We start from the raw sequence: 23,963 nt of genomic DNA on the forward strand, positions 1-23,963 counted from the left end.
GGAGCGTTCCAGGAGCCAAATGGATTCAGTCTAGTGGAACCAAAATAGGGAATGTGACTCCCTGAGCTAGCCATGCAAAGGGTTGGTTGCATTCTGGCAGCTTTACCTCCAGGGCAAGAGGTGCCACTGCATTTGGGGAGCATGTGGGTGGGTTTGGTCATGGCATGGCCCTCTGGCTCACTGCAGAAAAATCAGTCCACCTGCCTTCACCTTCCTGTACCTTTTCCGTAGGGTCATCAGACCTGTGGCCTGCACTTGGAACAGGGTTGGTTCTTATGCTGTCTTTCTCTCATCTATGTGTGGACAAGGTGGCTGCTGATGTTGTCTGGTCTTCTAGCATCAGGCATCTGCTCTCCGAGCCCTTCCCATCTGCTCCATGCTCTCTAACAGCCACCTTTTAGAGCCATCAGGGCAGTCTGCCAGCCCATCGGGAATCCCAGCTCCTCTCTGAAGCTCTGACTTGCTCCAGGAGAAGCACTGCCTGAAGTTGTCGTTGCCCTTTCTTTAAAGATACTTCATAAGCTGAACTGAGTCTAGATGTGGGATGAAGAGCAGAGCACCGCTTTGGGGAAGGGCCGCCGAGATGAACTGGGTAGACACTTACAGGAGAAGCCTCTACACTGGGACTCGTGCTTAGAAGGTGATGACCTTCCCCTCTTGCCTGAGCTTTTCCCCCTCCCTTCTGCTGTGAAAGCTTAATAGTAGGCAGAGGAGCCCGTGTCGCTTCCTCACCATTATCTTGTCTCCCTGGCAACAGTTATGCGTCTTCAGCGAACCCCTCTCCTGGGTCTTTTTGAGGCTGGACTTTCACAGCAGGGCCGCAAGGGAGATGTAGAAATGCAGGACACACAGGACCTGCGGCCAACGGCCTCCTCCTTTCCTTGAAGCCAGGGGGATGCTGAAGGAGGGCTGTTATGCTTGTGAGCTTCCTGACTCTGCTGAGGGCAGGCCAGAGTGTTGTGGCCACTCCACTGCATTAGCTGAAGGGACTAGTTCCTGTTTCTTCCTGCTTCCTGGAGGGGATGAGGGCATGGGTCACTGCCAGACCCAGACCCATGCCTGCAGGCCTTCTTTCCCCCCTTCCTTTCCCCTTCACTAGCTAAGACCTTTTTAATTGGGGCAAACACAAACGTTCACTGACCAGTGGGGTCAGCTAAAATCTGCCTAAGGGCAGAGTTGTAGGCAAAGAGTCCTGACAGCTAGCATAAGCCTAGCTGTCACAGCAGAGTAAGGCAGGAGTGAGGCCTGCTTTCACGCGGGAGAAATTGGTTGAATATGGTGGGATTTTAGCAACATCACTCTGTCTAAAAGTGCACCATCTAGAATTTGATAAGGTCTGAAATTCTACCATTACGAATTCACTCTTTTGGCTATATATATTGTCTTCAAAAATAATTAAAATGCAAGTATCCCTATTCACAGGTAGGCCCCTTTCTTGAGCATGAAATAGGTTATAGAAAATGGGGCAGAGAACAATTTACCTGGGATGAACTTGTCATCGAAGAGTTGAGCAAATTTATATACAGAATAATCGTGGTTCACCAAAGACAAACTTTTCTTATGTCTTGATTTTATTTGGTATTTGTTCCAACTAGGTGGTCTAGATTGAGTTTCTTTCATTCATAATGCAACAGAGATCAAGATTTTCCTCCTTAATGCCTTAGTTTCTCATATTCCATCCTGTCAGTCACAGTCAGGGACAGAATGAGAACGGGACCTCAGAAATATCTGGACACCTCTATTATTTTCTGTGGGGCCACTCATATTCCTTATAAACAGTCCCGTTAGCTCAGTTCCAGCAGTGTCTATTGCTTGCCTGCCCAGTGCCCAACATTTATTCAGAGAAAACTTATAAAGCAAATCTGATAGGCACAACCCTGTTAATCATTTAGGATGTTTTTGGCTACAAAGAAACAGAAAACTTAAGTAAATGATGTATTAAGTGATAAATTTGTTCAGTTACATACCAAGAATCCTGTAAGTAGGTAAGGTGGTTCCAGGTTGGTTAATGTCTATTTAACCATGTGATCAGGGACCATTTGTTCACAGGAGTCTCTTTTTTTATCAATTGAAAAAAAAAATGTTTTTTGTGGCAACTACCCCATCATTCCTGTCACGTCTCATTGGCCAAGACTAGGTCACATGACCCTTTTAACCCTATGGTGGAAGAAGAATGGGCTTACCACAGACCAAGATCCATGTCTTCCCCTCCTGGGTAAGGAGGATAGACGTAAGGTTACCTTTCTCAAGGACATGGACCCAGAGAACAGTGTGAATATGGAAGCAAAATTAGGATCTGCTGGCCCGGAAAAAGAGGGTGATGGGTTTGTGTGGTCGGCAAACTGTACCTGCTGCATCCAGCAGTGACGAGGGTGCAAGAGAAAACAGACCCCAGGTCTCTGTGTCAACTTCCAATCAAGCCAAGAAACCTATAATCCTTGGAATAACTGAAGAACACAAATAGCCACAGAAACACCTGAGTCCCCAGGTGGATGTGGCATGGAGGCAGCTCAGTGGGGCGGCACAGAGGAGTGATCCATATGGAGTTAGATCGGAAAGGACTCCTGGTAGAAATCTATTTTGAGCTTGATTCTGGAGAACAAGTTAACTAGGCATGGGCCGGCAGAAAAGAGGAGTAGACATTCGAGATGGGATAGCAACAGGTTCCAAGGCAGGAATGTGGGAATTTGACCTCTCCTCATGATTGTGCATGTGAATGTAGGTGGCATTTGGGTCTCACTTGTGATGAGACCATAAGATCCATGAACGTATAGACTGATCTCTTCCCACTGGGTCCCCATTGCCCAGCACAGCCTGGAGTAATCTGTTAATGCTTGTTGAAATGGATTAATGATGATTATCTGGAAGAGTGGAGAAGTAGGGAGGAAGCAGGAATGAGCAGCAAACCAGTGCAGTCCCATGCTCCTTTAATGGGTACATTAGAGGTCTAGGACCAGGGAAATAAATCACTCTCAACTCACTCAGGGCTTCTGCACAAAGGAAGTGACTTCAACTATTAAGAGCCCCATCCAGACAAAAATCTTTGTGCTTCTGTTTGTTCCATCACTTTGTGAATGGGCCAGGCTAGGTTGTCTACTGAGGTCAGGAAGGTTGGCATCAGGTTGTGTCCTGACTAACAGGATTTACCCCTCTTCTATGAGTCAGGGCCATGGAGAGTGCTGGGGACCTGTGTGAATACCAGAGGAGGCAGAGATGGTGTGATGGATTAACTACTGGGTGGATTTGCCTCGCTATGTCTCCTTTGCCACCGAGTCAGTTGACATCCTGACCAAACCTGACTTAGGGAAACAGATAAAATTTCCAGGGCCAAGTGCAAAAATGAAAATGGGGCCCCTTGTTAAAAAGCTATTGGGAAGTTCTAGAGAGTGACTACGGAGACTTAAAGCAAGTGGAGGGCCTTTCTGACCATGGGAACCTTCTCAGCATGGGACAGCTGTGAAGCCAGGACGGGGGTAGGGAGGAAGCCCCCACAACCCATTTCCTAAAGGGGCAGAAGGAGAGGTTACTGGCGCTGTCTCGATCAAGAGCTTTGTCTCCTTTCGTAAATTTATTTATGAATTTGTCTCCAAATTCATAAATGTATAACCGCATCGTGTTGGTGAAAGTCCGTATTTTACAGACTGCGAGGGCTCCTTCTTTTCAGAGGAATGAGGAGAGAAATAACAGGGTGCTTAAAAGCAATTAGTTGCAGCAACAAAAGAACAAAGGGAACAAGAAAGCTATTATGCAAATGTGCGTCCATTCACTGCCATTCAGCCTTGGGGAGCCTCACGGTATATTCAGAAGTTTCTGCCTGTCTGAAGTATTAGTCCCTCTATACTTAATATCATGCCTCTGTACAATTATTTATGTTTTTCCTCCCCTTAGCACATTAGCAATTGGCAATTGGCCTCTTCCATATCCTGGTCTCATGTGGGCTTAACTGCTATCTTGACTAAAAGCAGCAAAGAATGGCAAAGGTAGCTTGGATCCTGCAGGAGGCTCCCCCAGACAGAGGCACCCACGATTCAAATCTGACTCCGTTTTGTTCCGTAAGGGCTTTGGGAAAGAGGAAGCTGAGAAGTACCTTCCAGAGGGTCCTGGGCAGCAGGATTCAGGGTAGTGCCTGCTAGTGGGTTATGCTGCTGTCTGTGGTCCTGAATCATGATGTGTGCCTGCTCCTTTCAGACGTGACCTAGCCAGAGATTATGGAACTGGGTGACCTTGGCCCTTACTGCTAAAGACCCAACCAACACATTTCAGACCGCATTTATGCCTACATTAAAAAACACTGCATTATATTCAAAATACATCTTCCTGCTTTTTAACATAAGAAACACGGGGCTCAACTAAATGACCAAAGGAGAAAAGTTGTGTTTCTGGCCTCTTAAGAGAGTTCAAACCACAGAATGTGTTGGTCTGGGGCCCTCATCCACTAGACTTCACTTTAGTAACTCCTTGCTCATGTGTCTCCATGGTCTGGCTTAAATCAGGGCTCAGCCAGCTGGCTGTCCCACCACTGGGTGAATGCCATCACTGAGGGTGTGGCATGTTGATGTCAAGAAGGTGGGATCCATTTCTTATCAGCTTTGAAATATTTTACGAATGAATATGAATGAATGAGTGAAGGGCTCAGACTCAGAGGGAGGGACTGGATTATGAATGTTTAGATGATTTGCTGGGGTTCAGATGCTGGAACAGGTCTTACGATTAAAGAAGCATTCCAGACTCTGCTACTTACTGACTTTGTGACTTTGGGCATGTCACATGTCACATGTCACATGGCACATGACTTTGGGCATCTCTTAACCTGTCTGCTGGAGGCAGGATGGAAATGAATGTTCTGCCACCACCACAAGGAGGGAGCCGGTCATGGATAGCAGGGCACTGCACCTCAGTTTAGGAGTCATTGTTCTCTTCTCCATACACCTGCATCTGGGCTGTGGCTATGCACATGTCCCTTTTCACTGCCCCAGGGGGAGGGGCTGCCGGGACAAGACAATCAGAGTCTATTGCAGAGGCTTCTGAGGGCTTCTGGTAGTCAGTCCTGCCTAAAGATTGAGAGCTGTGGAAGATCAGTCATGACCCTGTGCATAGAGGGCACGTGAGCGTATGCAGGACACTGGTCCTCTCCAGGGTTGTCCCAATATCTGGGACAAGTGCTTCTGCTCTTCCTCCAACTGAGGCAGGCCTGGCTTTAGGAGAAAGGGGAACATGGACCCTGGTCTTCCTCCAGGTGGTGCTTCTCACACTTCAGCCCTTTGTCTGCATTCCACCCCATCGCCGTCCACCCACGTGCCCACCACCAAATTTTCTGATCTGATAAAAAAAAAATCGAGTCTGGCTATTGAGCATTGCCATTTTCTCAGGGAGGCAGCCAGTCTGACAAATTAATCAGGAAGAAGGTGCTTGAGGAGACTGCTGAGAGGTTAATTTGTAACCCTTCTCAAGGAGCACATTCGCTTTCTGGCAGGAGCCTTCTGCAGACAGCGCCACGAGAGCTCAGGCACCACGGAGCTGTCCCCTCCGCTGCTGCAGAGGCCGGCCCTGGACAGGGCCACGTAGGAGGTGCCGAAAGTAGCTTCAGTGGCAGCATGTGGATTCTCATGCTGAGGTCTTGACTTAGGAACAAGCCCCTAAGTTGCATCTTGTTGGGGGGGGGGTCATGCTTCTCCTCCTCTGCTCCCTGCCTTCTCCCTTCTCTGCTGGAATGTGACCTGTGGTTCCTCACCTCAAATCGGGGTCTCTGTCCTCAAGATGCTTATTTACCCTGCTGCTGCCTCAGCCTCCCCAGGAACGGGGAGGGGGGCGGGAACAGCAGGTAGAAAGCAGGCTCAGCGTGGCTGATGGGCTTCATTTAGAAGACGAGACTGGGGAATGAATGGTCCCCCACCCCTGCAGCTCAGCCTCAATCCTTAATGGATCCTAATTACCCCTGTCCTGCTTGTGGCTTCTCTCTAGGGCTCACCTGTCTGGATGATGGATGAGGTGAATGAGAGAGGTGGCCAGCTGGGGCTGAGGAATCCTCCCTTGCTCTCCAAGGGGGTGGTGGGAGTGTGTGTGTGGGAACTTTAAATCAAGCTCAAAGATTCAGAGGACGGGAAGGGACCGTTGCAGAATGAGCTCTTCTCCCCTCTTGTCCCCTAATACTTGGCCCAGTTGATTTTAGCTTAGAAGGAGGGTGGTAGGTGGGGAGAATTGGCCCTTTTGGTGTGAAGCTGCGGCAATACATGGCGAGGGAAGAGGGAGAGACTGGCAGCCCCATGGGGGACTGACTCCAAGGCAGGACAGAGAGCTGTGCTTCCTGACGTCAGTGCCAGGTCATTAACACGCCCATATCCACCTAGAGAAGGCCAGCCTCCACCAGAGCTGAGTAGCTCTTTCTAAGTCAGGCTTGTGCTGGGACTAATCTCGAGCTTACTGTACATTTCTACAGACACCTACCCAGCGAGGACTCCGTAAATGAATTACATATCATCCCGGCTCCCAGACACAGATCTTTGACCTCCATGCCAGTAGGTTACCTAGCAGATGTTAGATGGCAGTGATTCTGTCTCTCTGCAGATTAACCAGCTAAGAGAGAAAGAATAGCATGATTCTGCTTTTAAGTCACATCCATTCAGGACGAAGGAATAGAGCCCCCTCCTTCTGGCCACGATAAAGGTCAGTGTGCTCTGGGAGTGAACAGTCCGGATCTAACTGGTGAGCTGTTGTTATTTCGTCACTTGTTCTATGCCGTGGCTACGTTATGGCTCCTCGAAGACATTGTGTATCTCATTTATCTGCGTCCACTTGGCAATGTCCACTCTGCCTGAGCCTTGGCCGATGCTGCTCATGGCAGACACACAGAAGAGCAGATGGGGGAGCCAGGGGCCAGAACCGAGCCTCTCTTCACAGTGGGGATGTTAGCCTCAGGTTGCCATTGAGGGAATGGAAGTTTTATTCCCCAGGAGGTAATAGTATGAGAGGCACTTCCAGCCCTTTCTCCTTGCTCCCTCTCTGGACCCACCTTGTCTGCCGGGTGAGGGTGAGAGAAGCCTGGGCAGTGGGACTTGGTGCCCCTGGGGTCCCTCTTCCTGAGGAGGTTGTTCTTCTCATGCACGGGATCCCCTCCTCTGCGTGTGATAATGTGGGACAAGGCCTTTATTTGTGCAGCTGTGGTGGCTGGCCTCTAGGCGGGCGCCCACGCATCCTGGCCTCCTGGAGTTCATGTCTTTACATGGCATCTTTCACACTGAATAGGGCCGACCTGTGTCAGCGGCAGGAGGGTCCAGAAGTGATGTGGTGTGGCTTCTGAGCCTAGGCCCTAGAAGACATTGCAGCTTCAGCTGGTCTCTGGGATCACCCCTTCTGGGGGAAGCCAGCCACCATTCCCACAGACACCTGTTATGGGCTGAATTGTGTCCCCTCCCGCCCCCCATTCATATGTTGAAGTCCTAACTTGCAATACCCCAGAATGTGGCTGCATTTGGTCATAGGGCCTTTACCAAGGTAATTAAGGTGGAAGGGGGTCTTTGGAGTGGGCCCTAATCTGATACGAGTACTGTCCTTTTAAGAGGAGGAGATGAGGACACATAAGCAGAGGAAAGATCATGTGCAGCCACAGAGAGAGAGCACATTTACAGCCAAGGACAGAGGCCTCAGAAGAAAGTAACCATGCTGGTACCTTGATGCTGGATTTCTAGCTTCCAGAATTGTGAAGAAAATTCGTTTCTATTGTTTAAGGTCCTGATCTGAGGTATTTTGCTGTGGAAGCTCAAGAAAACTAATATACCACTCAGCCAGCCCTGCAAAGCTCTCCATGTGGAGAGGAACCTCGTTGGTAGTCATGTGCATGAACCACCTTGAACATGGATCTTCTTGCTCCAATAAAGCCATCAGATGGTTCCAGCCTCTTAGCCTTCAAGTTCTCCAATTGAGGCTCCTGGTGTCATGGGGCAGAGTGAAGATTTCCCTTCTGTGTATATGAATCCCTAACTGACCCAAACCATGAGATAATACATGATTACTGTTTTATTAAGGCTTTACATTTGGGACGATTTGTTGTGTGGCATTAGATAGCCTATATAAGGTCTGCTGAGGCAGTTAAGTCAAGGTAAAGGAGGAATGCCATTTTGAGGAGCTCATTTGGCCACTGAGCTAAGCTGTGCACCAGCAGAGAAGTGTGTCCCCAGTTACATGGCCAAGCCTTCCTTGGGAGGGGCACAGGCCCTGCCCGCCCTGGAGAGTGGTCTCACATGTGTACACAGGCTGATGTGGTCTGTGGCCAGGGTGGTTGGTGGGATATCAGGGCCAGGGGAGGAGAGCGGTTTAAGCCCCAGCTGTTGAAGAGAGCCAGGATATTGGGAAAGGATCAGCAAGAGGAACCTGGGAACAGAGACCACAGAAGAGAGAGAGGCTGGGATGCCAAGCCAGGGAGGTGATACCAGATCCCAGAATGTGGCCTGGGCTTTCCTGCCCCAGATCAGAAGGCCTCCCTTTGCAGTGAGGATTAAGGGACACTACTAGTCCCTCAATATGGAAACTAATACCTATTGAAAATCCGCACTGTACTTTATTTCATTTTATTTTTGCAACAACTTTGAGATAGTATTATCTCTACTTTTCACATAAGGAAAGAGGAGACTCAGAGAAATAGGTTGAGAACCTTGGCCATCACATCACTGGTGAGTAGCAGCTAGATTCAGTCAAGAACACCTACTTCCAGAGGTTCTGTTTTTTTCCCAGGTGGTGAAATACCTTGGAAGGTGGCTTGATATGGTGGTGTAGACCACAGATTTTAGAACTAGACTACCTGCGTTCAACCTCTGGCTCCCCTGCTTACTAGCCTTGTGACCCTGGGCAAGTCCCTTAACCTCTCTTCAGTGCTTCAGTTTCCTCATCTCTGAGGTAGAGACCATAGCATGTCCCTGGGTTATTGTGAGGATTCAGAGTTGTAAGAGTGCTTGGAGCAGAGCCTAGCACAAAGGAAGCACTTTGTGAGTGTTGGCTGTTGCTGTTCCTTCAACTCTGCAACCTGACCTTTCAAGGACAAAAGGATGTGATTCTCAGAACCAGCCTGGACCTGATAGTGCCTAGACTAGACACGGAGCACAACCAAGGCTGTTGAATCAACCACCTGTGTGTAAACACCTCCCCTTTCCCACTTCTCCTCCCTGATTCCAAACCAAGAAGTTCAAGGTTATGGGACAGTTAATGGCTCCCAACGGTTCCAGAACAGTCTCCCCTTAGCCATTGTGGGCTGCCCAAGTCTGAGCTCCCAGGACAAGAGCCCTTTCCTGGAGATGGAGCTTAACAGTCACATTCTAGTGGGAGATGGGGGGCTTGGGCTGCAGACAGAGGGGCGGTCAGTCCTTTGTAGATACACTGTTTCACTCCTGCACCCACACTCCATGGCAGGTTGGGGACCAGCAAGAATCTGTGAGGGTGGGCTTGGGGGCTATCAGAACAGCATCTCCCTGAGGGGAAGGGCCCAGGCTGGGTTTCCAGCTGCTTGCCTTCTAAGTTGAAAAGGAGCAGCTAAGTGTTATTGATCCAAGCTCCAGCGGGAAGATTTGCTAGGAGTTCGCTGGCACCAGCCCATCACTTAGCTGGTATTCATTATTCAGTGATGGGGATGGAGAACAGAGAAGGGCTGGCACTCTGCCGACGAACCTGGCCTCCCAGGGGAGGAGATGACGTGGGGACTGGCAGAGACAGGCAGCCGGCAAAGGGTCAAGGGCGACTTGTTCACATCCTGGGAGAAAGGATGCTTGGTGACGGTACTAGGGGGAGTCCTACCTCCCTGGCAGCCCCGGGACCTCTAGCCTGTGGCTAGAGAAGGGGAATAGGAACTTTGGAGATGGCACCAGGCCTGGCCTCTCTCCGATGAGCTTTGTGGATGGATTCCTGTTTCCTCAAATGCCCACTGACATAAAATGTCCCACCAATTTTGAATGATATATTGTGATGAAACTAGCTTTTACAGTGGCAGAAATGATAATTAAATCCCGAGGCCCTGAAGTGGGTCCGAGTAATGCATTCAATGAGATCCGGAAACCATGGATTTGGCTACTTCCCAACCCTGTGATAGGTTGGCCTGTGCCTAGAGTTGTCGAATTGGATCAGGTTGATGAAAGTGCTTTGTCACAGGTAACACGTTAGACAAATGTCTGCTGTCACCATCACATTGTTATTATTATTATTATAATCATTATCACATTCCCAGAAATACATGTCCAGAAAGAACACAGTCTTAATGATAGCTGTGAGAAGTGATGGGTGTTAGGACATGAATAAGAATGCTTACAGAAGCACTGTTTGGAAACAACCCAGAAGCCCGCAGAATAAAAAATGGGTAAATAAATTATGATATCTTTACAGAGTGGAATATTTTATAGCAGTGGAAATGACTCACAAGTAACTGCATGGGTGAATCTTAGTAACATAACGAGTGGGGAAAAAAGCAAGTCCTAGAAATCCGTATACGGTACGGCATCCTTTTCTAAACTTCAAAATTAAAACAAAACAATGTAATACAAAGCCTACACATATAGGTGATACAACTGGAAAATAAAGCAAAGGAATGAGAAACACAAGCATCGCTATAATGATTACCTGTGGCACAGGTGGAGAGCAGTGGGGGCAGGGGCCAGGCTAGGTGAGGAATACACAGACGTGTTATTCATATTGTTCTAGATTTGGAATTGGATGGTGAGCAAAGATGAATGAATATGTAATGAATGAATGAATGAGCAAACATGCAGGCCGTGCACGAAATAATGCTGGTAGAGGATCATAAGCAAGGATGACGACTAGTCCAAGTTGAGTACCTAGAATCCAAAGTGAAGTGTTTTTTTTTTTTCATTTAAAGAAAAGCGTGATGTTGAATGGGTATTTGGCACTAGTTCCCCATGTTGATATTCTAGAAAGTCAGTAAGTTTTTTCTAAGGGTGTTGGGGATGCCTCTGTAGCATACTAGGCCCAGAGGATAGTAGCATCTTACATCCTTCTGGGGAGAGGCATGTTCCGGTCTCTCTTACATCCTGGTGTAGGTGTGTGAAGGATGCATAAAGTATATATACTATTGGACAGAACTTCCCTCTATAACTAGTACTGAACTATGACAAATGGTGCTTCTGTAAACATTCTTCTGTATGTCTTTTGGTGTACATATGCATACATTTCCTGTGGCTGTATGTCTGTGGTGAAATCACTGGGCCATACACTACATGTATGTTCAACTTTGGTAGATATTGCTAGTATTCTGAAGTGATTGTACCAATCTGCACTCTCACCAACACATTTCAGATTCTACTTGCCCCACATCCTTGCCAACACTTGGTATTGTCAGCCATTGAAGTGTTCATCATTGTGTTGGGTGTGAGATCATATCTCACTATGGTTTGATTTTGTGTTCCTTTGGACATTAATGAGGTTGAGCATCTTTTCATATATTTATTGGTCACTTGGATATTTCTTCTTATGAAGTATTTGAGTCTTTTGCTCACTTTTCTTGTGTCATTTATGTTCCTTCTGAATTTTGATACTCTTTATATATTCTGAATATGAGACCTTTGGAGGATTTGTATATTCAAGATATGTGTATTTGGGAGAATATATATATATATATTCAAGATTGTCCTGGCTATTCTTGGATCTTTGCATTTCCATTTAAATTTTAAAATAGACTTAGATTTTATTTATTAATGAAAAAACCCTAATGTCCATGAACAGGAGAGCAGCAGATGCATAAACTATGATATAATCACACAAAGGAATATTACACAGCAGCCTAGATGAATGAATCTCTTTCTGTAACATGAAGCAATATGGGTAAATCTTAGCAAAGTAATTAATATTAAGTTGGGGAAGAAAAAGTTCAGAAGAGTACATACAGCATAATGCTCTTTTTCACAATGCAAAAAACAACTAAAATAAAAATCTTTGCTTTAAGAAATCTATAGAGAGCACCATATTAAAAGGAAGTAAGAAACATCAGACTTGTGATTCAGGATGATGGCTACCTTAGGTGGGGATAGCAGGAGGATGAGATGGGGAATGGCTGCACAGCTAGGTGGTAGTTACTGTGGAGGTCTAGATTTCTCATTGGGTGGTGGATTTATGAGTGCTTATTGCATTGTTAAAAATATGTATTTATTTTTGAAAGAGAGCGAGCATACATGAGTGGGGGAGGGGCAGAGAGAGAGAGAGAGAGAGAAAGAGAGAGAGAGAGGATGATACCAAGCAGGCTCCATGATATCATTGTAGAGCCCAACACAGGTCTCAATCCGATGAACCCGGAGATCATGACCTGAGCAGAAATCAAGAGTCAGATGCTCAATTCACTCAGCCACCCAGGTGCCCCGCATTGTAAAAATACATATAAATACTCAAATGAATAAATGACTAATGATGAAATGTTATGTGGATTGAGGATTATGATTAATCTGGACTTAATGCAGTTTAGGTCAATTATACAAAAAAGGGCTGAAAACAAAGGATTACATGAAGATACCACTGTCAGTCGCTTTGTTGTGAGGCCCCCCGGTCTACCAAGACATTTCATGGACTGAGGAGAGGTACCGATGTCAAGATGCCTATTACTTATTAGTAGAGCTTTATTGCTTCTAAGTTTGTTTTTAGAAAAATAAAGTAAAATAGAAGTTTTATTTTTTTCTTCCTGCACCCCAATGTATCTTGTGTATTCCTTGGGGTATATACATGCCTCTGCCCTAAGCAATTGGAATTTTAAGCCAACTTTCATTTTAGATGGATCACCCAGTTGGCATGGGGAAGATGAATTGGCATTTTAGATGAATCACTCAGTTGGCATGGGAAAATCAAATTCTCTCAAGAGCATTTAGGAGGCTATCAATACACTCACTCCCAGTCAGAAGGGACAAGAGCCTACAGAGTGCTCTTGGGAAAGAGAAGGAAGCAAGGAATCTGAGAAGTCTGTAAGAGAAGGACTTCTCGGGGCTTAGTTTCCTTCAGAGTAGAACACCCAGGAGCTAAAAGAACTGTATATGTATTATTCTCCACTAGCGACTACCATTCTCTTACAGCCAGAATCTCTGTTTGCTCCAAACTATTGGGCCTGTTACCTTCTTATAGAATCCCTATAGAATGTTGACACTTTTATGTGGGTCCCAGGGCAATTACGGCCTTAAGTCTGGTTCTCACTCACTGAAGGACTAATTGGTAGTGCTGACCACCTTCAGATGTTGAAGGGAAATCCAGCAGCCCATGATGGAAACTGAAATCTGGAGGATAGTATGGCTTGAGGGTGAGGGTTTTTGTTTGTTTGTTTTGTTTTTAGATTTTATTTTTAAGTAATCTCTACACCCAATGTGGGGTGTGAACCTGCAACCCTGAGATCAAAAGTCACATGCTCTACTGACTGAGCCAGCCTGGCGCTCCTGAGGGTGAGGTTTGACTTTCAGGAAAGTGTGATAGAGCTGCCTCTCAGATCCCTGAGTTTGGACTTTTCTGTTTCCTCTGACAGCAGCCCGTCAGTCAATGGCCTTGGATGCTTCCACAGCTGATTTTTAATTGAGAGCTTCAGATGGATTATAGAGAGGGCTTAGAGGAACCACAGTCCGTGAGGGTAATTTGGCAACAGGCAAGTTCTCAATCCTTGGATTTTGGGAAAGAAGACCATGTATTAGGCCACAGAGACAAAGGCTTAAAGTATTTTGGGCTAGAAGGAGGTCACATGCCACCTCAGGGAAAACAAAGGCTTGCCTCGTTGGGGCACCAAGTCAACTGCCTGCCTATGTGCTCCCCCTTCCTGGGCCTTCACTTACTGACCTATAACATGGTGGTATACAACTAAATGAGTCTTAAGGTGGGGGTGAACCTGCTGCTGTGAAGAAACCAAGTGACACTGCTGTTGAGCAGCCCATCCCCCACTGGGGAGTTACGTGACCCCAGCTGAGTTATGCGGGGAGCCCTCGTCTCCTGGTCTCTAATGGCCTCATAGATGGGGGATTATGTAAATAAGCATGTGTGACAATGTCTAGCCCATGGAGGACTCTCCTAGAACATCATTTTTTTTCCCTCTTGGCTTTTGGTTTCCAGATAGTAGAAGTGGTGGTCCGGGCTGGGTATGGATATATGCAGGATTACCATTCTAACATGGCTCCTGCATGCCTATGTGGCCCACTGGCACTGTTTCTCTCCAGCTGGACTGCTTTCCCTTCGCCCTGGCCAGAGCTGGGAAGGAGGTGGATTAACAAGGAGCTTGCATGACATAAAGGAGCAGTCTGGGTTTCTGGAGTCAGAAACTGTGGGCAAGTTACTTACCTCTCAAGCTTCAGTTTTCTCTCACATAAAAGCAATGTGTCCTAGCCCTTGGGCTCATTGTGGAGTGTAAAATGAAAAACAGGGTACATAAGGCTTCTGGAACACAGTAGCTGATCTCTAAATGTGAGGTGAATCCCTACCCACCTTCCCAGCCTTCCCCCTTAGAACACACTTTGGGACTTCTTGCAAACTTTATTGTGTAGGATGGTGGTTCTCTATGTGTGCTTCTGGGCACAAGGGGCCTGAGAGAATTCATCAAAAATCAAGTCATGGAAAGTCAATTCATCACTTTTATTTTGCCAACTGGCGATTTGGCTTCCCATCCATTGAGCGTTGGGAAAATTAGTTTTGGCAAGTGAGCCTGCCTCCTAGAGGAATTCTCTGGGTGGACTGGGCTGATCCAAATGCAAGTTTAGTAAATGCTCTGCTCAGGAGTAGGAAGCAGTGTGCGATATGTTGAAAGCTGAGCCCTGCAGTTTGTGGCCGATGTCAGAGCTGCCTCTCCCGATTTCTGCTTCTGCGTCAGCCACCACTGTGGTCATCACCATGAAGAAGTTCTTGTTGGAGAGGAGGGAGGCTGCTGAAGGGGAAGCCGAGCCTCCAGGAAGGGAAGACTGATGTTATTGGTGTTTCTCCCCAGGCCCCTGGAGACTCTCTCATCTCCTCCTCTAACTGTTCTTTTCGCTGCCAAACAAAAGAGAAGGGGCCAGGTGGCACATGGAGTCAGAAGGCAAAGGTAATGGCTGCAGGAGGTGACAGGTTAGAAGTTCGTGTCATGAAGAGGCATCTGAACCCTGAATTCCTCTTGTAGGGGGTCATGATTCTTTGCTTGTAAGCAAAGGAAACAAACTAGTTAATTCACCTAAGGGGTGCCCCCAGCATGGAAAGGAGGCTGGAGAAGGGGCTCAAGGATGGACAAGCACCAAGGCAGTGCTCCGAGGCCTGCCTGAAAGCAGCCACCATATGGTCACAACGCAACTACAACCAGTTCTTTTCAGTCTCTTTGTTCTGTTGCTCAAGATACAAATTCCAGAGAGGGGTATCCGATGGCATAGTTTCCATCATATGCTCTTTTGTTGCCTGGAAAGAGTGGAGCTTCTAATTACCTAGCCCCCAGGTTGTACCTAGTGGACAGGAAGCAATTCCGATTCAGGAACTGAGCTGAAGAGAAAATAGTTAGTAGGAAGCCAGATAATACAAATCATGGCAATAGCATATAGGCATATACCATTTAGAATAAGCTAGCCACTGTTCTAAGTGCATTACGTATGTTAACTCCTTTAATCTTCCTCTATGGGCAATGAGGATATTGTTATCATGCCCATTGGACAGATAAGAAACTGAGATCCCAGGAAGTTAAATCATATAGTAAACAAGTGCTAGGGCTGGGATTTGAGTCAGAGTTTGGTTCTTAATGCCTATGGACTACTGTCCACATTACTACTGTTCACTTGAAAAGCAACTTGGGGAAAATCAGGGAATTGAGTAGTACAAAAGAAAGCTGGTTTGCTCAGGGTTTCCAAGAGCAGAAGGAAACTAGAGACGTTCAGGGATTCCACCATTTTGGTCTCCCAATTCTCAAAAGACTCTTCTATCAATTCCCCTCTGGAGCATCTCATTCCTTTGCTCAAATGCAGATGGTCCTGCTGAGGGGGTGGGGACGAGGTGGGGGTGGAGGCAGGTAAACATAAGCTTGATTTAACAAGCCAGGGAAAGGAGAGGTATTACACAGATTTAAGATTTAACAAAAGAAGATCTAAATTGACATTTTATTGACTTGCAGTGGGAGTTGTTAAAGACAGATTACTGCACCAAGGGTAGAGTTTGATTGAGAGGTCAGGAGAGGACTCAGCCATCAAAGGCATCCAACTTGAAGACTAGAGATACCCCCAGGGGCAAGGTAAGCACATAAATTTGAGCTTACACATGGATACTTGCCAACACACGCACACACACACACACACGCACACACACACACACACACACACACACACCCCAAGTAAAACCTGAGCTGCTCTCTTAGTCCCAGAGGCCAGGCCCAGAGACACAGGGTGAAATGGGAGAGAACTAAAGCACAATGTGCTAGATTTGATTCTTAATAATACCCTCTTCCCACCCCAACCCGATTGATCCCCAGACCCACTGGGAGCTGTAGAGATGGAGTTCCTCAGACTTTAAGGTAGAAATCGGATCTTGAGAAAACGCCCCACTGCTTCCAGTAAGAAAGCCCTTCCATTTCAAAGCCCTTTCCTCAGGGACTCAGCGCGGGCTGGATGGCTGTATTCAGAGATGCAGAGCTTGCTAGGGGTGCACAGAGGCAGCAACAAAGGTCTGCTCCCAAGAGCCCAGCACTCTGGGATCTGCCTTGGTGGAGTGGTACGGGGGGACAGGACAGACACATGGTAGGGAGAGACTGACAGAGACACAGCTGGATAATGAGGAGCTGTTCTGCTTAGACTACAGTTCAGGGATCCTTCACAGCAGTGCTGGCATGAGGGTCTGGATTCCAGGTTGGGTGATGATGAATCTTATCCCAAGGGGCCTTTTCTCTGTACATTACCTCATGGGTTACACTCACTGTTTCTTCCTCCTAAAGCTGAGGGGTGCCTGGATCAGTGTTTGAATGGCCTCTTTCTCCTCTGTTCCTGCAACTAATATCACATCTTTGGGAATCTTCTGTTGGCTCTGTTTCTCTCCTTAGCTCCTGCCTCTGAGGCAGTGACTGTGTCCAGTGGAAGATCTATGACTTCCATGTGTAACTCTTCCCTCCCCTTAGGCCACTGTCTCCCTGGGGGGATCCAGTGCAGGCAGGGTATTATTATTAAAAGCAACTTCTCACACCCTCACAGATCTCTGTTATAGCTACTGGAGGAAAGGGCACTGAAAATCCTCCGCACCCTATTTCAAACCTGTCCCCCCAACTGGGTTCTTCTTTTAGCTCTCAGGACATCTTTTGCACACACACATCCCACCTGCTCTTAACCCCATATGGTTCCAGGTTCCACTTGGACTGAGCACCATGAGAAAAGGAGCATCTGGTGTAGCAACAGATTTGAAGGTGACCTCCATTGAGCCCTAAGAGAGATAACAGTCTCTCTGCAATCAACAAGCCTGGCTCCTCTGGATACTAAAACAGCAACTGTGGAGTAAATCTGCCCCCATCCCCACCTCCTTCCTTCTCTTTTTCTTCAGGACAACACAAAGAAACTCTACGGGTGAATTGGGAAATCACAGTGCCTTTTAACAGCCTGAAAGCCTGAAAAGAAAGTTCTCGTGCATGTGTGTGTGCATGTCTTTGCAGCTCATCAGCTCAGGAAAGCTAGTTTCTCAGCATTGTCACCACCACTTTTCATTCAGCAAACTCTGCCCTTTTAGTTATCATCTTATTTGTTCTATCAAAAGCCCTGAGTTATGAGGGTCCAGAAAAGGTGTACCGCATTTTAGATGGGAGGGAACCAAGGTTCCAGGAAAGAAGGTGCCTGCTCAAGGTCACCCAGATGGAGTGGCCAGAGCCAGAAGATGGCTGTTTGCTTCCTTAGGCTTCCTACTCTAGATTTCCACTGGGAATGTAATGTGTTCTCAGGGCTTGATTGCTGAACCTCGGGAGCATTTGATACTGGGGTTATTAATGTAAGTGATTTTAGCAGCGTCCTGCTGGTTCCCACTCTTTGCCTCTGTTCCCTGTGCTGGGCCCAGAGCTGTTGTTCAGTGGTGGTTGGAGCGCCCAGTGGGTGGTTTTCAAGGTAGGGACAGATGGAGTGAGGAAGGAAAGATCCTTCACCCTGTGTCTGTTGCAGAAGGGAGTAGAAATTGGATTTGTCAGGGTTGGAGTTAGCAGAGATATGGAATTTGTGTTTATATGGTGGCAAATTGTTGAAGGGAAAGGAGAAGCTGGCAAATGAAATGATGGAGATGTCTTTCTGAGTAAACAAAATAAAGGGTGGGCCCAGTAAGAGGAGGACTCTGCGTTCAGCTCATATTAGAGCATGGAGACAGGATAGTCCCACTGAGGTTCCTCCAACCCAGAAGATCCTCTTCAGCCTTCTAGAAAACTGATGGGCAGTAGTGGCTCACAACCAGGGCAAAGCTGGTTCTTGCATAACTTGCCCATGTGGAAAAGGGGACAGAAAGGGACCACAGTCAGGATTACTTTGCAGATAGATTCTAAGATAATTAATTAAAATTAGAAGGATACTTAAAGGTTATCTAGTTCCACCCCTGCAGTGTTCAGGTGAGAAAACTGAGCTCGGTGAAATGCCCAAATGAACATGGCTACTAAGCTACAGAATGGAACTAGAACCCAGGTTTGCTCAACTTCCAGTCCAGGGTGACTTTCAGCACTTTCACTGATTAGGGTCAGGTCATTTGACCAAGTGCCCTTTGTCTCTAATAAGAGATCATGGGATCAATGGGGCGCCTGGGTGGCGCAGTCGGTTAAGCGTCCGACTTCAGCCAGGTCACGATCTCGCGGTCCGTGAGTTCGAGTCCCGCGTCAGGGTCTGGGCTGATGGCTCGGAGCCTGGAGCCTGTTTCCGATTCTGTGTCTCCCTCTCTCTCTGCCCCTCCCCCGTTCATGCTGTCTCTCTCTGTCCCAAAAATAAATAAAAACGTTGAAAAAAAAATTAAAAAAAAAAAAGAGATCATGGGATCATCATACTAAGTTATTTTTGTTTTCCTGCAGTCTGGAGAGTACATACTTGAGGTTTGTAGAGCCCAACCAGTGTCCTGGACACTTTACTTATGTTGAATCCTTTCCAGTAGATCTAAAATATAGCAGTTAAGAAGAGAGTCCAGAGAAAATAGTGAGGTTAAGTGAGGACACAGGATGGATCAGTGCAGAAAATATGGGAATCTAATATTCAAAATTCTTCAAAGATAGGTGCTGAGTTCCATGGTCAGCCATAGCAGAATAACTGGGACCAGATTTATGCTCTGACTTTAAACAACTGAAAAACAAAGCAAAATGTATGAAACAATGGTTTTCAGAGATTGGTTTTCAGAGATTGGACCACAGGTAGCACAGGAGTGTGATCTCTGAGAGAAGGGAAACAAAAGAGGTGAACCCTGGGCTTGCCCCAGCTTACTTCTGAAGGTAGTTTCTAGGCTAATGTGAAGTCCTCTTCACATACTCACCAAGTGAGTATGGAAAGAGCCCAAATGCCCATCAGCGGATGAATGGATAAGGAAGATGTGGTGTGTGTGTGTGTGTGTGCGTGTGTGTGTGTGTGTGTGTGTGTGTGTGTGTGTGTGTATTATGCAATGGAATACTAAGTGATTCAGTGATCAAAAAGAATGAAATGTTGCCATTTGCAACAACGTGAACAAATATATGATTTCACTCATATGTGGAATTTAAGATAAAAAACAGGTGAACATAAGGGAAGGGAAGCAAAAATAATATAAAAACAGAGAGGGAGACAAACTAAGAGATTTAAATACAGAGAACAAATGAGGGTTGCTGGAGTGGTGGGGTAGGGGGATGGACTAAATGGGTGATGTGTATTAAGGAGGACACTTGTTGGGATGAGCACTGGGTGTAATACACAAGTAATGAATCGCTAAACTCTATTCCTGAAATCATTATTACACTATATGTTAACCTGGATGAAATTTTAAAAAATAATTTAAAAAACTGCTATGAACATCTGAGTGTTAAGTCTTTGTGTGAATACATGCTTTCATTTCTCTTGGGTAAATACCTAGGAGTGGGATTTCTGGAAGGAAGAGTAAAAGAATGTTTAACTTTGTAAGAAACTACTAAACTGCCTCTTGAAGTGGCCATGCCCTTTGGCATTCTCAGCAGCAAGATGTGAGAGTTCATGTTGCTCTACATCTTAGTCAACACCCAATAATATTGTCAGCCCTTTAAATTTCAGTGATACTAGTAGCTCACTATGGTATTAATTTGCATTTCCCCAATAACTAATAATGCTGATCATCTCTTCATGTGCTTATCTGCTACTCAATACATCTACTTTGGTGAAGTGTCTGTTTAAATATTTTGCCCATTTTCCACCAAGGTGTTTGTCCTCTTAAGTTTTAGGAATTCTGATTCATGAAGATGGTATATATCTCCATTTATTTAAGTATTTAATTTCTTTCAGCAATATTTTGTAATTTTAAGTGTGAAGGTCATGCACAGATTTTGTTAAGCTGTCCATAACTATTTCATATTTTTCTGCATTAATTGTGATGATCCTACAGCTTTTCCTTTTTAGACCAATTAACTTTCAAATGTTAAACCAACCTGGTATTCCTGGGATAACCTCACTTGGTCAGGATATAGTTTTTATATGTTGAAGTTTCTTAATTTGTTAAGGTTTTGCTAAGGAGATGGTGCCTGTGTTCCTGTGGAATATAGTTTCTTTTTCTTGTAATGTCTTTGGTTTGGTATCCAGGTAATACTGGCCACATAAAAATGTGTTTGGAAGTATTTCCACCTCTTCTATTTTCTGGAAGAGTTTGTGTAGACTTGATACTATTTTTCTTTAAATATTTGATAGAATTAATCAGTAAGACCATCCAAGCCAGGAGTTTTCTCTGTGGAAAGAGATTTTTGTTTCATTTTGAAAGATTTTTGACTATGAATAAATTTCCTTAATAAATATTGGGCTACTCAGGTTACTGCTTCATTTTCAGGTGACCTTTGGTAGTTTGCGTCTTTCCAAGAATTGGTCTGTTTTGTCTAAGTTATCAAATTGGTATAAAGTTGGGTTTTTTCTCACTATTCTTTTAATGTTTGCAAGACTTGCAGGAATGTCCCATTTTTCATTCCTGTTACTGGTAATTACATCTTATTTAAGATATTTTCTGATGTTCCTTGTGATTTTCCACATAATTTGAACAATGGAGTATTTAAAGCTATATTATTGACTTCCAAATATTTGGGGATTTTACAAATATATTTCTTTTGTGAATTTCTACTTTAATTCTATTGACCAGAAAATATTTTTTCCAGAAATTTGATCTTCTAAAATTTATTGAGACTGGTTTTATGTTCCAAAATACAATCTGGTGAACATTGGTGAATGTTCTGCATGCATCTGAAAGCAATATGTAGTCTGCTCTTGCTGGGCAGAATGTTTTATAAATATCAACTAGGTAAAGTTTGTTCATAGTGCTCAAAACCCCTTGACCTTACAGACTTTTTGTCTAATAGTTCCATAAATTTTTGAGAAAGGACTACTGAAGTCTCCAACTGTAACTGTGGGATTTTCTATTTTTCCTTCCAGTTCTATCAGTTTTGCTTCACATATTTTGAAGCAATATTTTTAGATGCCTGAGCACTGAGGATTTTTGTGTTTTCTTGGTGAATTGACTTTTTTATCATTATGTAATGCCCCTCTTTATCACTGGCAGTTTTCCATAACCTCAAGTCTTATGTGTCTCCAGCTTCCTTTCAGTTAGTGTTAGCATAGTACATTTCCTTCCACCCTTTTACTTTTAATCTCCTGCTCTTTATATTTAATGTGGGTTTCTTGTAGGTGCATATAGTTGGGTTTTGCTTTTTTATCCACCATGACAATCCTTTTAATTGGAATATTTAGACTATTTACATTTAATATAATTACTTATATGATTGAATTTCAATGTACCATCCTATTATTTGCTTTCTATTTGTGCCATTTGTTCTCTTTTTCTTGCGTTTGTCTTTTTTATTAATTGTACTTTTTATGAAACCATTTTATTGCCAATATTAGCTATAGCTCTTTGTTTTATATTTTTAACAGTTGCCTTGGAATCAGTTAGTTGCAGCCTGCTTCCCATAACATTATGCCTCTTCACAGAGCCAGTAAGAACTTCACAAGAGTATACTTCCATTTCTCCCCACCTTCTCTTTGGCTATTGTCATATTTATTTTAAGTGATGCTACTGCCCCAAAATTACACTGTTATTATTTTGCTTAAAACAGTCAATTATTATGTAATGCATATAAAAATGAGAAACACTTTATAACTATTCATATATTTACCACTTACAGAACTCCTTGTTCCTCTGTGTAGATCTAAATTGTCAACTGTTTTCATACTTCTTTTTTATATTTTTTCTAATTTACATCCAAGTTAGTTAGCATATAGTGCAACAATGATTTCAGGAGTAGATTCCTTAATGTCCCTTACCCATTTAGCCCATCCCCCCTCTCACAACTCCTTCAGCAACCCTCTATTTGTTCTCTATATTTAAGAGTCTCTTATGTTTTGTTCCCCTCCCTGTTTTTATATTACTTTTGCTTCCCTCCCCTTATGTTCATCTGTTTTGTATCTTAAATTCCTCATATAAGTGAAATCATATGATATTTGTCTTTCTCTGATTGACTTATTTCGCTTAGCATAGTACCCTCTAGTTCTATCCATGTGGTAGCAAATAGCAAGATTTCATTCCTTTTGATTGCTGAGTAATACTCCAATGTGTGTATGTGTGTGTGCGTGCGTGCACACGCGGGCGTGCGCGTACACATACCACATCTTTATCCATTCATCCGCTGATGGGCATTTGGGCTCTTTCCATACTTTGGCTATTGTTGACAGTGCTGCTATAAACACTGGGGTACATGTGCCCCTTTGAAAGAGCACACCTGTATCCCTTGGATAAATACCTAGTAGTGCAGTTACTGGGTCACAGGGTAGTTCTATTTCTAATTTTTTGAGGAATCTCCATACTGTTTTCCAGAGTTTCTGCACCAGTTTGCATTCCCACCAGCAGTGCAAAAGGGGTCCTCTTCCTCTGCATCCTCTCCAACATCTGTGGTTTCCCGAGTTGTTAATTTTAGCCATTCTGACAGGTGTGGGGTGGTATTTCATTGTGGTTTTGACTTGTATTTCCCTGATTATGAGTGATGCTGAGCATTTTTTCATGTGTCTATTAGCCAACTGGATGTCTTCCTTGGGAAAGTGTCTACTCATGTCTTTGCCCATTTCTTCACTGGATTATTTGTTTTTTGGGTGTTGAGTTTGGTAAGTTCTTATAGATTTTGGATACTAACCCTTGACCTGATATGTCATTTGCAAATATCTTCTCCCATTCTGTCAGTTGCCTTTTAGTTTTGCTGATTGTTTCCTTCGCTGTGCAGAAGCTTTTTATTTTGATGGGGTCCCCATAGTTCATTTTTGCTTTTGTTTCCCTTGCCTCCGGAGACGTGTTGAGTAAGAAGTTGCTGCGGCCAAGGTCAAAGTGGTTTTTGTCTGCTTTCTCCTCGAGGATTTTGATGGCTTCCTGTCTTACGTTTAGGTCTTTCATCCATTTTGAGTTTATTTTTGTGTATGGTGTAAGGAAGTGGTCCAGGTTCATTTTTCTGCATGTCGCTGTCCAGTTTTCCCAACACCATTTGCTGAAGAGACTGTCTTTATTCCAGTGGATATTCTTTCCTGTTTTGTCAAAGATTAGTTGGCCATACGTTTGTGGGTCCATTTCTGGGTTCTCTATTCTGTTCCATTGATCTGAGTGTCTGTTTTTGTGCCAGTACCATACCGTCTTGATGACTACAGCTTTGTAATACATCTTGAAGTCCGGGATTGTGATGCCTCCAGCTTCGGTTTTCTTTTTCAAGATTGTTTTGGCTATTTGGGGTCTTTTCTGTTTCCATACACATTTTAGGATTGTTTGTTCTAGCTGTGTGAAGAGTGCTGGTGTTATTTTGATAGGGATTGTATGGAATATGTAGATTGCTTTGGGTAGTA

The 23,963-nt window shown here is 44.8% G+C and overlaps 1 long non-coding RNA gene across 2 annotated transcripts in view; it reads left to right on the forward strand.

Moving 5' to 3' along the window:
- Window positions 1–23,963, forward strand: part of LOC109497618 — a 143,524-nt gene that overhangs the window by 35,720 nt on the left and 83,841 nt on the right. The window contains exons 1-2 of one of the 2 annotated variants that reach the window (XR_006594584.1): window positions 14,231–15,022; window positions 16,070–16,186. The exons of the other annotated variant lie outside the window; for it this stretch is intronic. This is a non-coding gene — a long non-coding RNA (uncharacterized LOC109497618). Of the gene's footprint in view, window positions 1–14,230; window positions 15,023–16,069; window positions 16,187–23,963 lie in introns of those variants that run through there. 2 annotated transcript variants of the gene reach the window in all.

This window comes from Felis catus, chromosome A2 (genome assembly GCF_018350175.1).
Source record: "Felis catus isolate Fca126 chromosome A2, F.catus_Fca126_mat1.0, whole genome shotgun sequence".
In the NCBI taxonomy this organism is placed as follows: domain Eukaryota; kingdom Metazoa; phylum Chordata; class Mammalia; order Carnivora; family Felidae; genus Felis; species Felis catus.